The sequence below is a fragment of the Cibotium barometz genome, chromosome 39, assembly GCF_041138505.1.
Source record: "Cibotium barometz isolate CiBa-2024 chromosome 39, ASM4113850v1, whole genome shotgun sequence".
Lineage (NCBI taxonomy): Eukaryota > Viridiplantae > Streptophyta > Polypodiopsida > Cyatheales > Cibotiaceae > Cibotium > Cibotium barometz.
Window position 1 is genome coordinate 44,849,712 of NC_141084.1, and position 24,725 is coordinate 44,874,436.

The following is a 24,725-nucleotide window of genomic DNA, read 5'->3' on the forward strand; positions in this document are numbered from 1 at the left end:
TGTTTTTGAGGTCATGTGTTGGGCATGGGTCAAGTTGATACGTGGCCCCATCTCACCTTCTAAATCTAGAACCACCAACAAATTTATGCTTATGTGTGTATTAATTGATGATCAAGAGCCTCAGGTTAACAGGTATTGAGACTGAACATTGCCCTAGTTTTGATCATTATTTGGTATAATAGATATTTATAACTTCTTCAACTTACCTTTTTCAAGCCTCGTTAGGTCTTTTTTTAATTGTAATGTGAAAAGACCCTAGTGTTTGTGGAAGTGGCACGTGGGAATAGCCCCTTTTTTCTAGATCCTTGGTTCTCATCATGTGAAGTAGGACCTCTCTTCTTGGAGTAATTAGTTTTATTGATCTGCATTAGCTCCACCACATGGTAGAGCTAGACCTCAAATAATTCCAGCTCTATGATGTGGTCTAGGTAGAATACAGCTCTACCACGTGGTAGAGCAAGATCAAATGCAATTCTAGCTCCTTGGTTCTTGTCATGTGAAGTAGGTCTCTTCTTGGAGTAATTGGTTTTGTTAATCTGCATGGTACACAGTTAGATCGATGCATTCTAGCTCCACCACATGGTAGAGCTAGACCTTAAATGCAATTCTAGCTCCACCACATGGTAGAGCTAGACCTTAAATGCAATTCTAGCTCCACCACATGGTAGAGCTAGACCTCAAAGTATTTGATCTAGCTCTACCACGTGGTAGAGCTGTATTCTACCTAGACCACATCGTAGAACTTTAAGGTCTAGCTCTACCATGTGGTAGAGCTAGACTGCATCAATCTAGCTATACCATAAACCACGTTGTAGACCTAGAATGCCTAGAGGTCCAGCTCTACCATGTGGTGGAGCTAGAATACATTGAACTAGCTATACTATCTGGTAACTATATCATGTGGTGGAGGTAGAATGCATCAATGTAACTATATCATATAACGGAGCTAGAGTTCATTGATCTAGCTCTACCATGTGGTAGAGCTATATCAAAATAATCTATCTAGACACCATGGTATCGCTAGAATGCTTTGAAGTCTAACTCCACCACATAGTAGAGATAGTCTTCAATGGGTTCTATCTCTACCATATGATAGAGCTAGTTCTAGCTCTAGTTCTAGCTCGGCCACATGGTAGAGCTATACTTCATGGTAGATTCTGATGTAGGTTTCAATCTAAAAAAAATTGCTTGCTAGATTTGATTACTAGTTTAACAAGTCCAACATGATTATGTGCAGGATGGATTTCCAATCTGGAGGGAGGGTCTACATGATGTTGAACAATGATTCTGTTGGTATTGGCTGCGTGTGTAGAATTGATCCAAATTCCACTTGTAGTGGAACAAAGATTGGTCAAGGAAACGTGTCATTACTTGTGGAGGAATGCTTGAAGGATGTGGAACTACCATTCCCTACAATGGATACCATTTATCTAAAAAATGCATTATGGAGTAATGTTCGTTGGCCAAAAATGCTTTTAAGGCCTTTCACAAGGGAGCTAGAATTTGGAGAGTGGAGTGAAAGATGTAGTGATGCAGATCAAGAAGAGTCTGTGGAACCTCCAATTATAGATGCAATACCGATAACATCTCCAGAACTTGACATGCAAATCCGACAATCTTGGAAGAATGAGATGGTTCTTTTAAAGGATGAGAGCATGATGCAAACTATCAATCAAGGGACTATCTTATATGTGTTTCTATTTGAATGTGTCAACTTTCAACAACTTGGTGATGATTGTGTGGGTGTGGCTATTGAAAGTGCAAATGTATTTCAAACTATGCCGCAAGTGGATAGTATCACCCTAGTTAAATGGCCTATTAAACAGCTGACAATGCTGGATGGGAGCCCATTGCAACGCTATGTTCCGCTTAACGGCATGCATGTTGAACATGCTGATGTATGTAATGAGGATAATGATGGAGATGTAACTAATGAGGTTATTGTTGCCCAAACCTCTGCAAAAAGACACTACACTTTCATAAACAGGATTCCAAAGCAGAGACCACAACCAGCTTCTGCATTATATATGTCACGTGAATCAGTTCAAAGGATTTCATCCATTGATTGTTGTGCAAAAAAATGTTCTCAGCTAATCGATCGTGATGTACTAATGAGGATACGACAAGACTTTTGGGGACAATCTCAGGAGTCTCGTACAAATTATGTATATGATGTGCTTTCCACAGCTTGGCATCGTGATTCAGCTCAAAAAATTAAATATGAATTTAGGTTAAATGGGGTGATTGTTTGTTGCAGAGCATGGTATGAGATGCATGGTATACCAAAGACATCCTTTTACCGTTACAGGGAAAAGTTTGAGTCCGGTGTGTGTCAATATCTGCATGGAAACACAGGGGTGTTGAGGAGAGGCCTACAACATGCTAGTGAGGCAAGAGCACTACTTGATGAATTTGTGAACATGAACTCCGAGCCTGCGCCACACAAAAGTAGAACAATGCTAGATGGCTCAAGGGAAACCAGGTTGTCGATTCCATCAATATTCAAGCAAGTTGACATTTTAAATGAAATCAACGCAACACTTGAGCAGTTGGGACATGAGAAGAGGCTATCAAAGTCATCGTTTAGTAGAATTTGGAATAAAGAGTATCCACAAGTGTCCCTAACAAAGGCAAGTGAGTTCTCCAAGTGCACCTTGTGTAGTGGTCTCAAGGCAAAACTAGAAGCCAAACCTAGTCTAGAAGAAAGAGCAAGGCTCCTCAGTGAAAGAGATATTCACATGCGACAACAACAAAGTTGCAGGAGCTTATACTATGCATGGCGCATATTTTCGGAAACCCAACCACAAAAGTATGTATGCATCATCCATGACAAGATGGATCAAAAGAAAACAGCCATTCCCAGACTACGGGTCCTTCCCAAGGGTGTGGATTCGGGATATAATTTACCAATTGCATTGATTGGTATGATCACTCATGGCCATGCAGAAGGTCATTATGGACACTTTATTTTGAATGGTTTATGGCCATCTGATCCCAATCTAACAATTGGCTCAATTGCAAGTTGTTTACATAACTTAGAGAGGATGGATAAGCATCCTCTTGGTGATCTAGTAACAAATGGGCTTCCAAGGAGCAATGCTTCACTTCTACATGCTTTAAATTCAAGGACAGCTTTAGACAACCACAATATGAGTGATGGTAAAGATCCCATTGTTGAACCATGTATAAATCAGGGAGACACAATGAATTGGGTTTCCTCGTTTTGCAAGTTGCCAGAAAACTTGTTGCTACAACTAGATAATTGTGCTGGAGAAAATAAAAATCGGTACTTATTTGCCTATTTGTCATTGCTTGTTGCACGGGGTGCTTTCAAAACTGTACAGTTGGGATTTCTAATGGTCGGACATACACATGAGGATATAGATGCCATGTTTAGCAGGTTTTCAGAGAAATTAAGAGTGGGGCAAACCTTTACTTTACCACATTTGATGGATACTTTAAGAACCAGCTCAACTTCTTCTCCAGCTCCCTTCTTGCTTACAGAGGTCCCTGACTTCAAGGCATATTGTGATGGCTACATTTGTGATGGGCAAGAAGCACTTATAGGTCACTCCAAACCACTTCTATTCAGGTTCTTCATGGAAGGAGACACACCGGTAATGCAATTTAAGGCACATGTAGCTATTCGTAATTGGAGTGGAAGTATCCGTCTTTGGAAGACAGACAGTGAAGGTAAACCAAGGTTACCAAAAGGAGATCCACCTCTACTACCAATGGCCGAGCATATAAAGATGCATGCAGAAGTAATATCAGGATTGAAGGGTTACATAAAATTTTGGCAGAATCTAAGTAATGGTTCATTTGTGCCAAGATATTATAGGCCCGTCATAGATTATTGGAGTAATGTAATCGAAGAGCTTGGAAAACCAATACAATCAGAGGTAAGAAAGTACACAGATTTTTGGCCAAAATCTGAAGGGTCCCATCAATTAGATGATATGAATGTTGAACAATTGCATGCACAAAGATTCTTAGGTATTGAAGAACATAATGATCATTATTGTGGGCTTGCACGGGATAAACCAAGGGAGGCATTTAACCCTATGCTACATGTTCAGCAAGGACACTTTGTTATGCTGCACCCAGATGACACAAACATCTATCCAATTTGGCTTGCTATGGCTGAATCGGATATTGATGATGAGCCTACATCACCAAATTACAAGAAACTCTTGATTCAATATTGGGGACCTTGTGCAAGGAAGAAAGGTTTGACAGATACTCAAGCTTATGCTGATTGTTGGAAGGGATATTGGCAAATTAATGAGGCAGAACAACAAGTATGGGAAAATGCTGATGCAATTCTTTGGTCGTGGAGACCAAGGAATCCACCACCATACAAAAGAATCAAGATACCAGAAAAGGAAGCCCGTAAAGCAAAAGCATGCTTAGGCTTGGCCTGTGAGGATGAAGCTCATATTGATGGTTCCTTCAATGAGGAGTAGCATTTGTAGATGCAATATTGACAATGTGGATTTTTAGGTTATAACTCTAATATCCAAAAGAGATGTACTTTTGTACTATCTTCTTTTAAATTATTTTTTATTTTCACTTATTGAATGAAAATTTTCTTTGTGTCTCCTACATTTTTTTGATATAATAATGTTTCTATCTTATTTGTTCAATTGTTTCATAAATTTTGTGCAGTGTACAACTCAATTGGTGCAGGTCCTTGATGCAAAGAAACAAATACCACTTTCTTATTAATGGTGTTTATCAACACCACCTTCCTACATGATTATCAAACTCCTTTCAAAATATAATTATGCACCAATACTAATTATAGTACCACTTTTTTGGTTCGAACCGTGATTATCTCAACACTACCTTCCTCCGTTCTATATTAAGAAATTCCACATTAACTATTCCCACATTAAGTGGGAAATTCCCAAAATACATGAAACCTCTCAATTTCAAAATTCCCATAATGCGGGATTTTTCCCATAATACCTAATACGGTCTTAGAATGCATTCCTATAGCTCTACCATGTGGTAGAGCTAGACTTCAATGAATGTAACCGGCTGAGGTTAAATATAACTGTGGTAGAGCTGTATTCTACTTAAACCACATTGTAGAGATAGAATGCTTTGAGGTCTAGCTCTACCATGTGGTGGAGCTAGAATTGCATTTCAGGTCTAGCTCTACCATGTGGTGGAGCTAGAGTCGTAGAGGTACAAAGCTTTGAGGTCTATCTCTACCATGTGGTAGAGCAAGAATGCATCGATCTAGCTGTGTTCCGTACACATCAACAAAACCAATTACTCCAAGAAGAGACCTACTTCACATGACAAGAACCAAGGAGCTAGAACTGCATTTGATCTAGCTCTACCACGTGGTAGAGCTGTATTCTACCTAGACCACATCGTAGAGCTAGAATGCTTTGAAATCTAGCTCTACCATGTGGTGGAGCTAGAATGCATTCTTCTAGCTCTACCATGTGGTAGAGCTAGACTTCAATGAATATACCGGCTGAGGTTGAATGTAACTGTGGTGGAGCTGTATTCTACCTAAACCACATTGTAGAGATAGAATGCTTTGAGGTCTAGCTCTACCATGTGGTGGAGCTATTATTGCATTTGAGGTCTAGCTCTTCCATGTGGTGGAGCTAGAATCGTAGATGTAGAATGCTTTGAGGTCTAGCTCTACCATGTGGTGGAGCTAGAATCGTACAGGTAGAAAGCTTTGAGGTCTAGCTCTACCTTGTGGTAGAGCAAGAATGCATCGATCTAGCTGTGTTCCATACACATCAACAAATCCATTTACTCCAAGAAGAGACCTACTTCACATGACAAGAACCAAGGAGCTATAATTGCATTTGAGGTCCAGCTCTACCACGTGCTAGAGCTGTATTCTACCTAGACCACATCCTAGAGCGAGAATGCTTTGAGGTCCAGCTCCACCATGTGGTGGAGCTAGAATTGCATTTGAGGTCTAGGTCTGCCATGTGGTAGAGCTGTATTCTATGTAGACTACATCGTAGAGGTAGAATGCTTTGAGGTCCAACTCTACCATATGGTGGAGCTAGAATGCATTCTTCTAGCTCTACCATGTGGTAGATCTAGACTTCAATGAATGTAACCGGCTGAGGTTGAATGTAACTGTGGTAGAGCTGCATTCTACCTAAATCTTAGTGTAGAGATAGAATGCTTTGAGGTCTAGCTCTACCATGTGGTGGAGCTAGAATCATAGAGGTAGAAAGCTTTGAGGTCTAGCTCTACCATGTGGTAGAGCAAGAATGCATCGATCTAGCTGTGTTCGGTACACATCAACAAAACCAATTACTCCAAGAAGAGACCTACTTCACATGACAAGAACCAAGGAGCTAGAATTGCATTTGATCTAGCTCTACCACGTGGTAGAGCTGTATTCTACCTAGACCACATCGTAGAGCTAGAATGCTTTGAAATCTAGCTCTACCATGTGGTGGAGCTAGAATGCATTCTTCTAGCTCTACCATGTGGTAGAGCTAGACTTCAATGAATGTACCGGCTGAGGTTGAATGTAACTGTGGTAGAGCAATATTCTACCTAAACCACATTGTAGAGATAGAATGCTTTGAGGTCTACTTCACATGACAAGAGCCAAGGAGCTATAATTGCATTTGAGGTCTAGCTCTACCACGTGCTAGAGCTATATTCTACCTAGACCACATCTTAGAGCTAGAATGCTTTGAGGTCCAGCTCTACCATGTGGTGGAGCTAGAATTGCATTTGAGGTCTAGCTCTACCATGTGGTAGAGCTGTATTCTATCTAGACTACATCGTAGAGCTAGAATGCTTTGAGGTCCAACTCTACCATGTGGTGGAGCTAGAATGCATTCTTCTAGCTCTACCATGTGGTAGATCTAGACTTCAATGAATGTAATCGGCTGAGGTTGAATGTAACTGTGGTAGAGCTAGACCTCAAAGCTTTCTACCTCTATGATTCTAGCTCCACCACATGGTAGAGCTAGACCTCAAATGCAATTCTAGCTCCACCACATGGTAGAGCTAGACCTCAAGGTATTGTATCTTAATTACTCCATCTTGGAGCTCTCAATTATACATTTATTAGTCTTGCTCTACCACATGGTAGAGCTAGATAAATGCATTCTAGCTGGACTTCAAAGTATTCTAGTGCTGGTTTTTTAATGGATATTATCTCTACCAGGTGGCATAGCAAGATTAATAAATGTATTGACTAGAATGCTTTGAAATCTAGCTCTACCATGTGGTGGAGCTAGAATGCATTCCTATAGGTCTACCATGTGTGGTAGAGCTAGACTTCAATGAATGTAACCGGCTCAGGTTAAATATAACTGTGGTAGAGCTGTATTCTACTTAAACCACATTGTAGAGATAGAATGCTTTGAGGTCTAGCTCTACCATGTGGTGGAGCTAGAATTGCATTTCAGGTCTAGCTCTACCATGTGGTGGAGCTAGAGTCGTAGAGGTAGAAAGCTTTGAGGTCTATCTCTACCATGTGGTAGAGCAAGAATGCATCGATCTAGCTGTGTTCCATACACATCAACAAAACCAATTACTCCAAGAAGAGACCTACTTCACATGACAATAACCAAGGAGCTAGAATTGCATTTGATCTAGCTCTACCACGTGGTAGAGCTGTATTCTACCTAGACCACATCGTAGGGCTAGAATGCTTTGAGGTCTAGCTCTACCATGTGGTGGAGCTAGAATTGCATTTGAGGTCTAGCTCTACCATGTGGTAGAGCTAGACTTCAACGAATGTAACTGGCTGAGGTTGAATATCACTGTGGTAGAGCTGTATTCTACCTAAACCACATTGTAGAGATAGAATGCTTTGAGGTCTAGCTCTACAATGTGGTGGAGTTAGAATTGCATTTGAGGTCTAGCTCTACCATCTGGTGGAGCTAGAATCGTAGAGGTAGAAAGCTTTGAGGTCTAGCTCTACCATGTGGTAGAGCAAGAATGCATCGATCTAGCTCTGTTCCGTACACATTAACAAAACCAATTACTCCAAGAAGAGATCTACTTCACATGACAGGAACCAAGGAGCTAGAATTGCATTCGATCTAGCTCTACCACGTGGTAGAGCTGTATTCTACCTAGACCATACCGTAGAACTAGAATGCTTTGAGGTCCAGCTCCACCATGTGGTGGAGCTAGAATGCATTGTTCTAGCTCTACCATGTGGTAGAGCTAGACTTCAAGAATGCATTCAGCTGAGATTGAATGTGACATTGGTAGAGCTGTATTCTACCTAAACCACATTCTAGAGATAGAATGATTTGAGGTCTAGCTCTACCATGTGGTGGAGCTAGAATTGCATTTGAGGTCTAGCTCTACCATGTGGTGGAGCTAGAATCGTAGAGGTAGAAAGCTTTGAGGTCTAGCTCTACCATGTGGTAGAGCAAGAATGCATCGATCTAGCTGTGTTCCGTACACATCAACAAAACCAATTACTCCAAGAAGAGACCTACTTCACATGACAAGAACCAAGGAGCTAGAATTGCATTTGATCTAGCTCTACCACGTGGTAGAGCTGTATTCTACCTAGACCACATCGTAGAGCTAGAATGCTTTGAGGTCTAGCTCTACCATGTGGTAGAGCTATTATTGCATTTGAGGTCTAGCTCTACCATGTGGTGGAGCTAGAATCGTAGATGTAGAAAGCTTTGAGGTCTAGCTCTACCTTATGGTAGAGCAAGAATGCATCGATCTAGCTGTGTTCCATACACATCAACAAAACCATTTACTCCAAGAAGAGACCTACTTCACTTGACAAGAACCAAGGAGCTATAATTGCATTTGAGGTCCAGCTCTACTACGTGCTAGAGCTGTATTCTACCTAGACCACATCCTAGAGCTAGAATGCTTTGAGGTCTAGCTCTACCATGTGGTGGAGCTAGAATTGCATTTGAGGTCTAGCTCTACCATGTGGTAGAGCTAGACCTCAAGGCATTGTATCTTAATTACTCCATCTTGGAGCTCTCAATTATACATTTATTAGTCTTGCTCTACCACATGGTAGAGCTAGATAAATGCATTCTAGCTGGACTTCAAAGTATTCTAGTGCTAGTTTTTCAATGGATATTATCCCTACCAGGTGGCAGAGCAAGATTAATAAATGTATTGACTAGATTGCTTTGAAATCTAGCTCTAACATGTGGTGGAGCTAGAATGCATTCCTATAGCTCTACCATGTGGTAGAGCTAGACTTCAATGAATCTAACCGGCTGAGGTTAAATATAACTGTGGTAGAGCTGTATTCTACTTAAACCACATTGTAGAGATAGAATGCTTTGAGGTCTAGCTCTACCATGTGGTGGAGCTAGAATTGCATTTCAGGTCTAGCTCTACCATGTGGTGGAGCTAGAGTCGTAGAGGTAGAAAGCTTTGAGGTCTATCTCTACCATGTGGTAGAGCAAGAATGCATCAATCTAGCTGTGTTCCGTACACATCAACAAAACCAATTACTCCAAGAAGAGACCTTTTTCACATGACAAGAACCAAGGAGCTAGAATTGCATTTGATCTAGCTCTACCACGTGGTAGAGCTGTATTCTACCTAGACCACATCGTAGAGCTAGAATGCTTTGAAATCTAGCTCTACCATGTGGGGTGGTGGAGCTAGAATGCTTTGAAATCTAGCTCTACCATGTGGTGGAGCTAGAATGCATTCTTCTAGCTCTACCATGTGGTAGAGCTAGACTTCAATGAATATACCGGCTGAGGTTGAATGTAACTGTGGTGGAGCTGTATTCTACCTAAACCACATTGTAGAGATAGAATGCTTTGAGGTCTAGCTCTACCATGTGGTGGAGCTATTATTGCATTTGAGGTCTAGCTCTACCATGTGGTGGAGCTAGAATCGTAGATGTAGAAAGCTTTGAGGCCTAGCTCTACCATGTGGTGGAGCTAGAATCGTAGAGGTAGAAAGCTTTGAGGTCTAGCTCTACCTTGTGGTAGAGGAAGAATGCATCGATCTAGCTGTGTTCCATACACATCAACAAATCCATTTACTCCAAGAAGAGACCTACTTCACATGACAAGAACCAAGGAGCTATAATTGCATTTGAGGTCTAGCTCTACCACGTGCAAGAGCTGTATTCTACCTAGACCACATCCTAGAGCTAGAATGCTTTGAGGTCCAGCTCCACCATGTGGTGGAGCTAGAATTGCATTTGAGGTCTAGGTCTGCCATGTGGTAGAGCTGTATTCTATCTACACTACATCGTAGAGCTAGAATGCTTTGAGGTCCAACTCTACCATGTGGTGGAGCTAGAATGCATTCTTCTAGCTCTAGTATCTACCATGTGGTAGATCTAGACTTCAATGAATGTAACCGGCTGAGGTTGAATGTAACTGTGGTAGAGCTCCATTCTACCTAAATCTTACTGTAGAGATAGAATGCTTTGAGGTCTAGCTCTACCATGTGGTGGAGCTAGAATTGCATTTGAGGTCTAGCTCTACCATGTGGTGGAGCTAGAATCATAGAGGTAGAAAGCTTTGAAGGCCTAGCTCTACCATGTGGTAGAGCAAGAATGCATCGATCTAGCTGTGTTCCGTACACATCAACAAAACCAATTACTCCAAGAAGAGACCTACTTCACATGACAAGAACCAAGGAGCTAGAATTGCATTTGATCTAGCTCTACCACGTGGTAGAGCTGTATTCTACCTAGACCACATCGTAGAGCTAGAATGCTTTGAGGTCTAGCTCTACCATGTGGTAGAGCTATTATTGCATTTGAGGTCTAGCTCTACCATGTGGTGGAGCTAGAATCGTAGATGTAGAAAGCTTGGAGGTCTAGCTCTACCTTGTGGTAGAGTAAGAATGCATCGATCTAGCTGTGTTCCATACACATCAACAAAACCATTTACTCTAAGAAGAGACCTACTTCACTTGACAAAAACCAAGGAGCTATAATTGCATTTGAGGTCCAGCTCTACTACGTGCTAGAGCTGTATTCTACCTAGACCACATCCTAGAGCTAGAATGCTTTGAGGTCTAGCTCTACCATGTGGTGGAGCTAGAATTGCATTTGAGGTCTAGCTCTACCATGTGGTAGAGCTGGACCTCAAGGCATTGTATCTTAATTACTCCATCTTGGAGCTCTCAATTATACATTTATTAGTCTTGCTCTACCACATGGTAGAGCTAGATAAATGCATTCTAGCTGGACTTCAAAGTATTCTAGTGCTAGTTTTTCAATGGATATTATCCCTACCAGGTGGCAGAGCAAGATTAATAAATGTATTGACTAGATTGCTTTGAAATCTAGCTCTAACATGTGGTGGAGCTAGAATGCATTCCTATAGCTCTACCATGTGGTAGAGCTAGACTTCAATGAATGTAACCGGCTGAGGTTAAATATAACTGTGGTAGAGCTGTATTCTACTTAAACCACATTGTAGAGATAGAATGCTTTGAGGTCTAGCTCTACCATGTGGTGGAGCTAGAATTGCATTTCAGGTCTAGCTCTACCATGTGGTGGAGCTAGAGTCGTAGAGGTACAAAGCTTTGAGGTCTATCTCTACCATGTGGTAGAGCAAGAATGCATCGATCTAGCTGTGTTCCGTACACATCAACAAAACCAATTACTCCAAGAAGAGACCTACTTCACATGACAAGAACCAAGGAGCTAGAACTGCATTTGATCTAGCTCTACCACGTGGTAGAGCTGTATTCTACCTAGACCACATCGTAGAGCTAGAATGCTTTGAAATCTAGCTCTACCATGTGGTGGAGCTAGAATGCATTCTTCTAGCTCTACCATGTGGTAGAGCTAGACTTCAATGAATATACCGGCTGAGGTTGAATGTAACTGTGGTGGAGCTGTATTCTACCTAAACCACATTGTAGAGATAGAATGCTTTGAGGTCTAGCTCTACCATGTGGTGGAGCTATTATTGCATTTGAGGTCTAGCTCTTCCATGTGGTGAAGCTAGAATGGTAGATGTAGAAAGCTTTGAGGTCTAGCTCTACCATGTGGTGGAGCTAGAATCGTACAGGTAGAAAGCTTTGAGGTCTAGCTCTACCTTGTGGTAGAGCAAGAATGCATCGATCTAGCTGTGTTCCATACACATCAACAAATCCATTTACTCCAAGAAGAGACCTACTTCACATGACAAGAACCAAGGAGCTATAATTGCATTTGAGGTCCAGCTCTACCACGTGCTAGAGCTATATTCTACCTAGACCACATCCTAGAGCGAGAATGCTTTGAGGTCCAGCTCCACCATGTGGTGGAGCTAGAATTGCATTTGAGGTCTAGGTCTGCCATGTGGTAGAGCTATATTCTATCTAGACTACATCGTAGAGCTAGAATGCTTTGAGGTCCAACTCTACCATATGGTGGAGCTAGAATGCATTCTTCTAGCTCTACCATGTGGTAGATCTAGACTTCAATGAATGTAACCGGCTGAGGTTGAATGTAACTGTGGTAGAGCTGCATTCTACCTAAATCTTAGTGTAGAGATAGAATGCTTTGAGGTCTAGCTCTACCATGTGGTGGAGCTATTATTGCATTTGAGGTCTAGCTCTACCATGTGGTGGAGCTAGAATCATAGAGGTAGAAAGCTTTGAGGTCTAGCTCTACCATGTGGTAGAGCAAGAATGCATCGATCTAGCTGTGTTCGGTACACATCAACAAAACCAATTACTCCAAGAAGAGACCTACTTCACATGACAAGAACCAAGGAGCTAGAATTGCATTTGATCTAGCTCTACCACGTGGTAGAGCTGTATTCTACCTAGACCACATCGTAGAGCTAGAATGCTTTGAAATCTAGCTCTACCATGTGGTGGAGCTAGAATGCATTCTTCTAGCTCTACCATGTGGTAGAGCTAGACTTCAATGAATGTACCGGGCTGAGGTTGAATGTAACTGTGGTAGAGCTGTATTCTACCCAAACCACATTGTAGAGATAGAATGCTTTGAGGTCTACTTCACATGACAAGAGCCAAGGAGCTATAATTGCATTTGAGGTCTAGCTCTACCACGTGCTAGAGCTGTATTCTACCTAGACCACATCTTAGAGCTAGAATGCTTTGAGGTCCAGCTCTACCATGTGGTGGAGCTAGAATTGCATTTGAGGTCTAGCTCTACCATGTGGTAGAGCTGTATTCTATCTAGACTACATCGTAGAGCTAGAATGCTTTGAGGTCCAACTCTACCATGTGGTGGAGCTAGAATGCATTCTTCTAGCTCTACCATGTGGTAGATCTAGACTTCAATGAATGTAACCGGCTGAGGTTGAATGTAACTGTGGTAGAGCTAGACCTCAAAGCTTTCTACCTCTATGATTCTAGCTCCACCACATGGTAGAGCTAGACCTCAAATGCAATTCTAGCTCCACCACATGGTAGAGCTAGACCTCAAGGTATTGTATCTTAATTACTCCATCTTGGAGCTCTCAATTATACATTTATTAGTCTTGCTCTACCACATGGTAGAGCTAGATAAATGCATTCTAGCTGGACTTCAAAGTATTCTAGTGCTGGTTTTTTAATGGATATTATCTCTACCAGGTGGCATAGCAAGATTAATAAATGTATTGACTAGAATGCTTTGAAATCTACCTCTACCATGTGGTGGAGCTAGAATGCATTCCTATAGCTCTACCATGTGTGGTAGAGCTAGACTTCAATGAATGTAACCGGCTGAGGTTAAATATAACTGTGGTAGAGCTGTATTCTACTTAAACCACATTGTAGAGATAGAATGCTTTGAGGTCTAGCTCTACCATGTGGTGGAGCTAGAATTGCATTTCAGGTCTAGCTCTACCATGTGGTGGAGCTAGAGTCGTAGAGGTAGAAAGCTTTGAGGTCTATCTCTACCATGTGGTAGAGCAAGAATGCATCGATCTAGCTGTGTTCCATACACATCAACAAAACCAATTACTCCAAGAAGAGACCTACTTCACATGACAATAACCAAGGAGCTAGAATTGCATTTGATCTAGCTCTACCACGTGGTAGAGCTGTATTCTACCTAGACCACATCGTAGGGCTAGAATGCTTTGAGGTCCAGCTCTACCATGTGGTGGAGCTAGAATTGCATTTGAGGTCTAGCTCTACCATGTGGTAGAGCTAGACTTCAACGAATGTAACTGGCTGAGGTTGAATATCACTGTGGTAGAGCTGTATTCTACCTAAACCACATTGTAGAGATAGAATGCTTTGAGGTCTAGCTCTACAATGTGGTGGAGTTAGAATTGCATTTGAGGTCTAGCTCTACCATCTGGTGGAGCTAGAATCGTAGAGGTAGAAAGCTTTGAGGTCTAGCTCTACCATGTGGTAGAGCAAGAATGCATCGATCTAGCTGTGTTCCGTACACATTAACAAAACCAATTACTTCAAGAAGAGATCTACTTCACATGACAGGAACCAAGGAGCTAGAATTGCATTCGATCTAGCTCTACCACGTGGTAGAGCTGTATTCTACCTAGACCATATCGTAGAACTAGAATGCTTTGAGGTCCAGCTCCACCATGTGGTGGAGCTAGAATGCATTGTTCTAGCTCTACCATGTGGTAGAGCTAGACTTCAAGAATGTATTCAGCTGAGATTGAATGTGACATTGGTAGAGCTGTATTCTACCTAAACCACATTCTAGAGATAGAATGCTTTAAGGTCTAGCTCTACCATGTGGTGGAGCTAGAATTGCATTTGAGGTCTAGCTCTACCATGTGGTGGAGCTAGAATCGTAGAGGTAGAAAGCTTTGAGGTCTAGCTCTACCATGTGGTAGAGCAAGAATGCATCGATCTAGCTGTGTTCCATACACATCAACAAAACCAATTACTCCAAGAAGAGACCTACTTCACATGACAATAACCAAGGAGCTAGAATTGCATTTGATCTAGCTCTACCACGTGGTAGAGATGTATTCTAGCTAGACCACATCGTAGGGCTAGAATGCTTTGAGGTCCAGCTCTACCATGTGGTGGAGCTAGAATTGCATTCTTCTAGCTCTACCATGTGGTAGAGCTTAGCTTCAACGAATGTAATCGGCTGAGGTTGAATGTAACTGTGGTAGAGCTCTATTCTACATAAACCACATTGTAGAGATAGAATGCTTTGAGGTCTAGCTCTACCATGTGGTGCAGCTAGAATTGCATTTGAGGTCTAGCTCTACCATGAGAGTCGTAGAGGTAGAAAGCTTTGAGGTCTAGCTCTACCATGTGGTAGAGCAAGAATGCATCGATCTAGCTGTGTTCCATACACATCAAAACCAATTACTCCAAGAAGAGACCTACTTCACATGACAAGATCCAAGGAGCTAGAATTGCATTTAATCTAGCTTTACCATGAGGTAGAGCTGTATTTTACCTAGGCCACATCGTAGAGCTAGAATGCTTTGAGATCCAGCTCTACCATGTGGTGGAGCTAGCATTGCATTTGAGGTCTAGCTCTACCATGTGGTAGAGCTAGACCTCAATGAATGTAACCGGCTAAGGTTTCAAGAATGTAACTGTGGTAGAGTTGTATTCTACCTAAACCACATTGTAGAGATACTAGAATGCTTTGAGGTCTAGCTCTACCATGTGGTGGAGCTAGAATTGTATTTTAGGTCTAGCTCTACCATGTGGTGCAGCTAGAGTCGTAGAGGTAGAAAGCTTTGAGGTCTATCTCTACCAAGTGGTAGAGCAAGAATGCATCGATCTAGCTGTGTTCCATACACATTAGCAAAACCAATTACTCCAAGAAGAGACCTACTTCACATGACAATAACCAAGGAGCTAGAATTGCATTTGATCTAGCTCTACCACGTGGTAGACCTGTATTCTCCCTAGACCACATCGTAGGGCTATGTTGCTTTGAGGTCCAGCTCTACCATGTGGTGGAGCTAGAATTGCATTCTTCTAGCTCTACCATGTGGTAGAGCTTAGCTTCAACGAATGTAATCGGCTGAGGTTGAATGTAACTGTGGTAGAGCTGTATTCTACATAAACCACATTGTAGAGATAGAATGCTTTGAGGTCTAGCTCTACCATGTGGTGCAGCTACAATTGCATTTGAGGTCTAGCTCTACCGTGAGAGTCGTAGAGGTAGAAAGCTTTGAGGTCTAGCTCTACCATGTGGTAGAGCAAGAATGCATCGATCTAGCTGTGTTCCATACACATCAAAACCAATTACTCCAAGAAGAGACCTACTTCACATGACAAGATCCAAGGAGCTAGAATTGCATTTGATCTAGCTCTACCATGAGGTAGAGCTGTATTCTACCTAGGCCACATCGTAGAGCTAGAATGCTTTGAGGTCCAGCTCTACCATGTGGTGGAGATAGAATTGCATTTGAGGTCTAGCTCTACCATGTGGTAGAGCTAGACTTCAATGAATGTAACCGGCTGAGGTTGAATGTAACTGTGGTAGAGCTGCATTCTTCCTAAACCACATTGTAGAGATAGAATGCTTTGAGGTCTAGCTCTACCATGTGGTGGAGCTAGAATTGCATTTGAGGTCTAGCTCTACCATGAGAGTCGTAGAGGTAGAAAGCTTTGAGGTCTCGCTCTACCATGTGGTAGAGCAAGAATGCATCGATCTAGCTATGTTCCATACACATCAAAACCAATTACTCCAAGAAGAGACCTACTTCACATGACAAGGTCCAAGGAGCTAGAATTGCATTTGATCTAGCTCTACTACGTGGTAGAGCTGTATTCTACCTAGACCACATCGTAGAGCTAGAATGCTTTGAGGTCCAGCTCCACCATGTGGTGGAGCTAGAATGCATTCTTCTAGCTCTACCATGTGGTAGAGCTAGACTTCAATGAATGTAATCGACTCAGGTTGAATGTGACATTGGTAGAGAAGTATTCTACCTAAACCACATTGTAGAGATAGAATGCTTTGAGGTCTAGCTCTACCATGTGGTGGAGCTAGAATTGCAATTGAGGTCTAGCTCTACCATGTGGTGGAGCTAGAATCGTAGAGGTAGAAAGCTTTGAGGTCTAGCTCTACCATGTGGTAGAGCAAGAATGCATCGATCTAGCTGTGTTCCATACACATTAACAAAACCAATTACTCCAAGAAGAGACATACTTCACATGACAAGATCCAAGAAGCTAGAATTGCATTTGATCTAGCTCTACCATGAGGTAGAGCTGTATTCTACCTAGGCCACATCGTAGAGCTAGAATGCTTTGAGGTCCAGCTCTACCATGTGGTGGAGCTAGAATTGCATTTGAGGTCTAGCTCTACCATGTGGTAGAGCTAGAAGCCATGAGATATCTAATGCTCTTATAAAAAACTCCCATGGCACCCTTATGGGTTGCAACATAAAAAAAAGAGCATTGGGTTTAGAGCTTACCACAACTTGGTAGGTGGTGAGGACCTAACACCAAAGCATGGTCAGGACGTGAGGTCAAGAGAATAACACAATAGAGAATTATTTACATACTTTTATTTACTATGATACATGTGTTATCAATTATGCATAGAGGGCTCTTTGAGATTATCTCAAATCTAGAACCACCAACAAATTTATGCTTATGTGTGTATTAATTGATGATCAAGAGCCTCAAGTTAACAGGTATTGAGGCTGAACATTGCCCTAGTTTTGATCATTATTTCGTATAAATATTTATAACTTCTTCAACTTACCTTTTTCAAGCCTCGTTAGGTCTTTTTTTAATTGTAATGTGAAAAGACCCTAGTGTTTGTGGAAGTGGCACGTGGGAATGGCCCCTTGACTGGAGGGAGGGAAATTCAAATTTGAAATTTGAATGAAGGAGCCTAGCTATGGCGGTGGAAGATGGAGCAAAGAGAGAGAGATTGCCATGTGTGTGCACGGGGGCAGAATCACGAGGGAGAGAGAGGTGAGCTAGATAAATGCATTCTAGCTGGACTTCAAAGTATTCTAGTGCTGGTTTTTCAATGGATATTATCTCTTCAAGTCAAGATAGAGGTACGATACTAGATGGATGGTTTGTCATTTCAAGTCATCTTGCACTAGTTTAAGTCATTTCAACTCCAGCTCTACCATGTGGTAGAGCTAGAAATTTTCTCCAACTCTAGCATGTGGTAGAGCATTCAAATTATCCCGCCCAAATTTAAATTCAAATCTTCCCGCCCTTTTAAAATTTAAAATGGTCTTGGTCTTTTTCAAATTTTCCTTGAACATCCATGTCGCTTGTGTAATACAAAGTTTCTCTTTCCCATCTTCATTGACAACTAGCACTTGGACAACACCGCATCCATTATCAAATTCAACGATACAACAAGGTACACATATTTTTGTCTCATATTAAATCATTATCTATGATTAGATTTAAAGTTTTGAACAATGTGTCAATTAAAATTCAGATGTAGAAAATCAAAGCATGTAAGAATTCAAAAAATTAGGAATGGTTGAAGAGAAAAAACCTGATACAGATTTGGGTTGCACTTCTTAGCAAATTGAATGGTGATGTTGAAATTGATACGGCCCCGGGAGAGATTCTGAAGGTATTGAAACTGATACGGGAAGTTACTGGTAGACGACCCCTACAGCCAAGGCAGGAACATCCGTCAAAGAATTTCTTGATCAAAAAGCTTTGGAGAGCATCGTGGAAGGCATCAAGGCGTCGATGAGAACAGCCCCCTCCACCATACATGAAAACCAGGTCCTGCTGTCATACTATGGGGAGGCGCATGGCTGTTACAGTATTGTTGCAGAGGAGAGAGAGAGAGGTGCTCTGTGTGTGTGTGTGTGTTTTTTTTAATAAGAAAAAAAAGAGCTTGTTCAACACCTTGAGAGAGAGACGGCGCACGCGTTAAAACCTTACCCACGTCTGCTAACGCGGTACTGTGGGGAAGAGGAGGCTGCCGGAAAGGGAATCACCACAGACAGGGTACATCAGCAGCAAGTGGAGGAAGATGATGTGGAGCGGCGTTGGGATCTTCTGGCCGGGCTGGGAGGAGACCACGCTTCCGTCCTGGTGCTGCTCTGCCTCCCCCGCACCCACCTTCCACCGATTGCCTTGCTTGCGACACCGCGCTGCCCTGCTGTGTGCGCCATCGCACTGCACGCTTGATTTCAATATTACTGTAACAGTTGCTGCCTATAAGCTAAGCTTGGCTAAGCTTAGCTTTTGCCTTGAAGAGAGCGGGGAGCGGCAATCAGCCGCATGCATGCCAGAGCGCCCAACGAAGCTGATTCAAAGAGCGCCCAACAATTCTGTTCGCTCGCTTCTCCCCAGGAATCAGCCGCGCCAACGAACCTGCACCATAAATTGTCTGACTCAGATAGGGTTAACCTAGGTTTAAATTTACGCCACAAAGAGACGCGGCCGCCGTGCATGCTTTAATTTAGTAGGGCCTGGCTTATAGGATTGTTTAATAATTATATATAAATAGGCTTAAACATATATAATAGGCTTAAAGATATATAATAGGTTAATTATATATAAATAGGCTTAATTTAGATATATAATAAGTTAACTTTAATAGGTTAACTATATTACTAACTTAAAGATATATAAATAGGCTTACAGGTTTAATAGATTAACTATAGTAACTATAGATTTGATTATATAAATAGACTTAAATATATATATAAATTGGCTTAATATTAATTATAGTTTTAATAGGTTCACTATAGTAACTTAATTTAGCCTATTTATAGTTTATGATTATACTATATATATCTTATTTATAAACAGTCACTTTCTATAGCTATATAAATCAATCCTATTTATATATAAACCTATATAATTTAAAGTTTATATGTTATAACCTATACTGACTTAAGTTATGTACATTAACCTATAATATATTAACCTACAACTATAACTATGTAACTTACAGTAACTTAAATTATATTAATATTTATAATTATATAGCTTATTATAGTAACTTGTAGTTAATAAAACCTTATTTTAATGCTACTATATTATAGCTTATTTAATAAATATAACTGTAAGCTTATAAGTTTGATTATAGTTTTTATTATAGGTTAAAGTATATGTATAAATTCAAGGGAATTTTGGTAAAAAGATAGGGCAAGAAAATGTATCGGATTTCATACTACTGGAGGAATGTTTGAAAGATGTGGTCCTACCTTTTCCTACTGTAATGGATACTTCATCTCTCCAAGACTCATTATGGAGTGTCGTTCGATGGCCAAAGATTATTTTGCAAACTACTATCATGAATGGCAACTTAATTTGATCATTGAACGAAAGCTATAGCAGTGATGAAGAAGGGGATCATTCTGATCCTCCAATTTTAGATGCAATTCCTATAACAAGCCCTGAATTTGAAACATTGATTCCTACCATAGATTGTTAGGTATCAAGGACTAGGGAAGATCTTACATGCAATTCTAGCTCCACCACATGGTAGAGCTAGACCTTACATGCAATTCTAGCTCCACCACATGGTAGAGCTAGACCAAATACTTTAAGGTCTAGCTCTACCATGTGGTGGAGCTAGAATTACATTTCAGGTCTAGCTCTACCATGTGGTGGAGCTAGAGTCGTAGAGGTAGAAAGCTTTGAGATCTAGCTCTACCATGTGGTAGAGCAAGAATGCATCGATCTAGCTGTGTTCCATACACATCAACAAATTTAAACCAATTACTCCAAGAAGAGACCAACTTCACATGACAAGAACCAAGGAGCAATAATTGCATTTTATCTAGCTCTACCACGTGGTAGAGCTGTATTCTACCTAGACCATATCGTAGAACTTTAAGGTCTAGCTCTACCATGTGGTGGAGTTAGAATGCATCAATCTAGCTGTACCATAAACCATGTTGTAGACCTAGAATGCCTAGAGGTCTAGCTCTACCATGTGGTGGAGCTAGAATACATTGATGCATTCTAGATCCACCACATGATATAGTTACCAGATAGTAGAGCAAGTTCTACGATGTGGTCTAGGTAGAATATAGCTCTACCACGTGGTAGAGCTAGATCAAATACTTTGAGGTCTAGCTCTACCATGTGGTGGAGCTAGAATTGCATTTAAGGTCTAGCTCTACCATGTGGTGGAGCTAGATCAAATACTTTAAGGTCAGACTCTAGATCTACCATGTGGTGGAGCTAGAATTGCATGTAAGGTCTAGCTCTACCATGTGGTGGAGCTAGACCAAATACTTTAAGGTATAGCTCTACCATGTGGTGGAGCTAGAATTGTATTTAAGGTCTAGCTCTACCATGTGGTAGAATGGCTAGAGGTCTAGCTCTACCATGTGGTGGAGCTAGAATACATTGAACTAGCTCTACTATCTAGTAACTATATCATGTGGTGGAGCTAGAATGCATTAATGTAACTATATCATGTAACGGAGCTAGAGTTCATTGATCTAGCTCTACCATGTGGTAGGGCTATATCAAAATAATCTATCCAGACACCATGGTATCGCTAGAATGCTTTGAAGTCTAACTCCACTACATAGTAGAGATAGTCTTCAATGGGTTCTATCTCTACCATTAATGATAGAGCTAGTTCTAGCTCTAGTTCTACCTCGGCCACATGGTAGAGCTATACTTCATGGTAGAGTCTGATGTAGGTTCCAATCTAAAAAAAATGGTTACTAGATTTGATTACTAGTTTAACAAGTCCAACATGATTATGTGCAGGATGGATTTCCAATCTGGAGGGAGGGTCTACATGATGTTGAACAATGATTCTGTTGGTATTGGCTGCGTGTGTAGAATTGATCCAAATTCCACTTGTAGTGGAACAAAGATTGGTCAAGGAAATGTGTCATTACTTGTGGAGGAATGCTTGAAGGATGTGGAACTACCATTCCCTACAATGGATACCATTTATCTAAAAAATGCATTATGGAGTAATGTTCGTTGGCCAAAAATGCTTTTAAGGCCTTTCACAAGGGAGCTGGAATTTGGAGAGTGGAGTGAAAGATGCAGTGATGCAGATCAAGAAGAGTCTGTGGAACCTCCAATTATAGATGCAATACCAATAACATCTCCAGAACTTGACATGCAAATCCGACAATCTTGGAAGAATGAGATGGTTCTTCTAAAGGATGAGAGCATGATGCAAACTATCTATCAAGGGACTATCTTATATGTGTTTCCATTTGAATGTGTCAACTTTCAACAACTTGGTGATGATTGTGTGGGTGTGGCTATTGAAAGTGCAAATGAATTTCAAACTATGCCGCAAGTGGATAGTATCACCCTAGTTAAATGGCCTATTAAACAGCTGACAATGCTGGATGGGAGCCCATTGCAACGCTATGTTCCGCTTAATGGCATGCATGTTGAACATGCTGATGTATGTAATGAGGATAATGATGGAGATGTAACTAATGAGGTTATTGTTGCCCAAACCTCTGCAAAAAGATGCTACACTTTCATAAACAGGATTCCGAAGCAGAGACCACAACCAGCATCTACATTATATATGTCACATGAATCAGTTCAAAGGATTTCATCCATTGATTGTTGTGCAAAAAAATGTTGTCAGCTAATCGATCGTGATGTACTAATGAGGATACGACAAGACTTTTGGGGACAATCTCAGGAGTCTCGTACAAATTATGTATATGATGTGCTTTCTATAGCTTGGCATCGTGATTCAGCTCAAAAAATTAAATATGAATTTAGGTTAAATGGGGTGATTGTTTGTTGCAGAGCATGGTATGAGATGCATGGTATACCAAAGACATCCTTTTACCGTTACAGGGAAAAGTTTGAGTCCGGTGTGTGTCAATATCTGCATGGAAACACAGGGGTATTGAGGAGAGGCCTACAACATGCTAGTGAGGCAAGAGCACTACTTGATGAATTTGTGAACATGAACTCCGAGCCTGCGCCACACAAAAGTAGAACAATGCTAGATGGCTCAAGGGAAACCAGGTTGTCGATTCCATCAATATTCAAGCAAGTTGACATTTTAAATGAAATCAACGCAACACTTAAGCAGTTGGGACATGAGAAGAGGCTATCAAAGTCATCGTTTAGTAGAATTTGGAATAAAGAGTACCCACAAGTGTCCCTAACAAAGGCAAGTGAGTTCTCCAAGTGCACCTTGTGTAGTGGTCTCAAGGCAAAACTAGAAGCCAAACCTAGTCTAGAAGAAAGAGCAAGGCTCCTCAATGAAAGAGATATTCACATGCGACAACAACAAAGTTGCAGGAGCTTATACTATGCATGGCGCATATTTTCGGAAACCCAACCACAAAAGTATGTATGCATCATCCATGACAAGATGGATCAAAAGAAAACAGCCATTCCCAGACTACGGGTCCTTCCTAAGGGTGTGGATTCGGGATATAATTTACCAATTGCATTGATTGGTATGATCACTCATGGCCATGCAGAAGGTCATTATGGACACTTTATTTTGAATGGTTTATGGCCATCTGATCCTAATCTAACAATTGGCTCAATTGCAAGTTGTTTACATAACTTAGAGAGGATGGATAAGCATCCTCTTGGTGATCTAGTAACAAATGGGCTTCCAAGGAGCAATGTTTCACTTCTACATGCTTTAAATTCAAGAACAGCTTTAGACAACCACAATATGAGTGATGGTAAAGATCCCATTGTTGAACCATGTATAAATCAGGGAGACACAATGAATTGGGTTTCCTCGTTTCGCAAGTTGCCAGAAAACTTGTTGCTACAACTAGATAATTGTGCTGGAGAAAATAAAAATCGGTACTTATTTGCCTATTTGTCATTGCTTGTTGCACGGGGTGCTTTCAAAACTGTACAGTTGGGATTTCTAATGGTCGGACATACACATGAGGATATAGATGCCATGTTTAGTAGGTTTTCAGAGAAATTAAGAGTGGGGCAAACCTTTACTTTACCACATTTGATGGATACTTTAAGAACCAGCTCAACTTCTTCTCCAGTTCCCTTCTTGCTTACAGAGGTCCCTGACTTCAAGGCATATTGTGATGGCTACATTTGTGATGGGCAAGAAGCACTTATAGGTCACTCCAAACCACTTCTATTCAGGTTCTTCATGGAAGGAGACACACCGGTAATGCAATTTAAGGCACATGTAGCTATTCGTAATTGGAGTGGAAGTATCCGTCTTTAGAAGACAGACAGTGAAGGTAAACCAAGGTTACCAAAAGGAGATCCACCTCTACTACCAATGGCCGAGCATATAAAGATGCATGCAGAAGTAATATCAGGATTGAAGGGTTACATAAAATTTTGGCAGAATCTAAGTAATGGTTCATTTGTGCCAAGATATTATAGGCCCGTCATAGATTATTGGAGTAATGTAATCGAAGAGCTTGGAAAACCAATTCAATCAGAGGCAAGAAAGTACACAGATTTTTGGCCAAAATCTGAAGGGTCCCATCAATTAGATGATATGAATGTTGAACAATTGCAGGCACAAAGATTCTTAGGTATTGAAGAACATAATGATCATTATTGTGGGCCTGCACGAGATAAACCAAGGGAGGCATTTAACCCTATGTTACATGTTCAGCAAGGACACTTTGTATGCTGCACCCAGATGACACAAACATCTATCCAGTTTGGCTTGCTATGGCTGAATCGGATATTGATGATGAGCCTACATCACCAAATTACAAGAAACTCTTGATTCAATATTGGGGACCTTGTGCAAGGAAGAAAGGTTTGACAGATACTCAAGCTTATGCTGATTGTTGGAAGGGATATTGGCAAATTAATGAGGCAGAACAACAAGTATGGGAAAATGCTGATGCAATTCTTTGGTCGTGGAGACCAAGGAATCCACCACCATACAAAAGAATCAAGATACCAGAAAAGGAAGCTCGTAAAGCAAAAGCATGCTT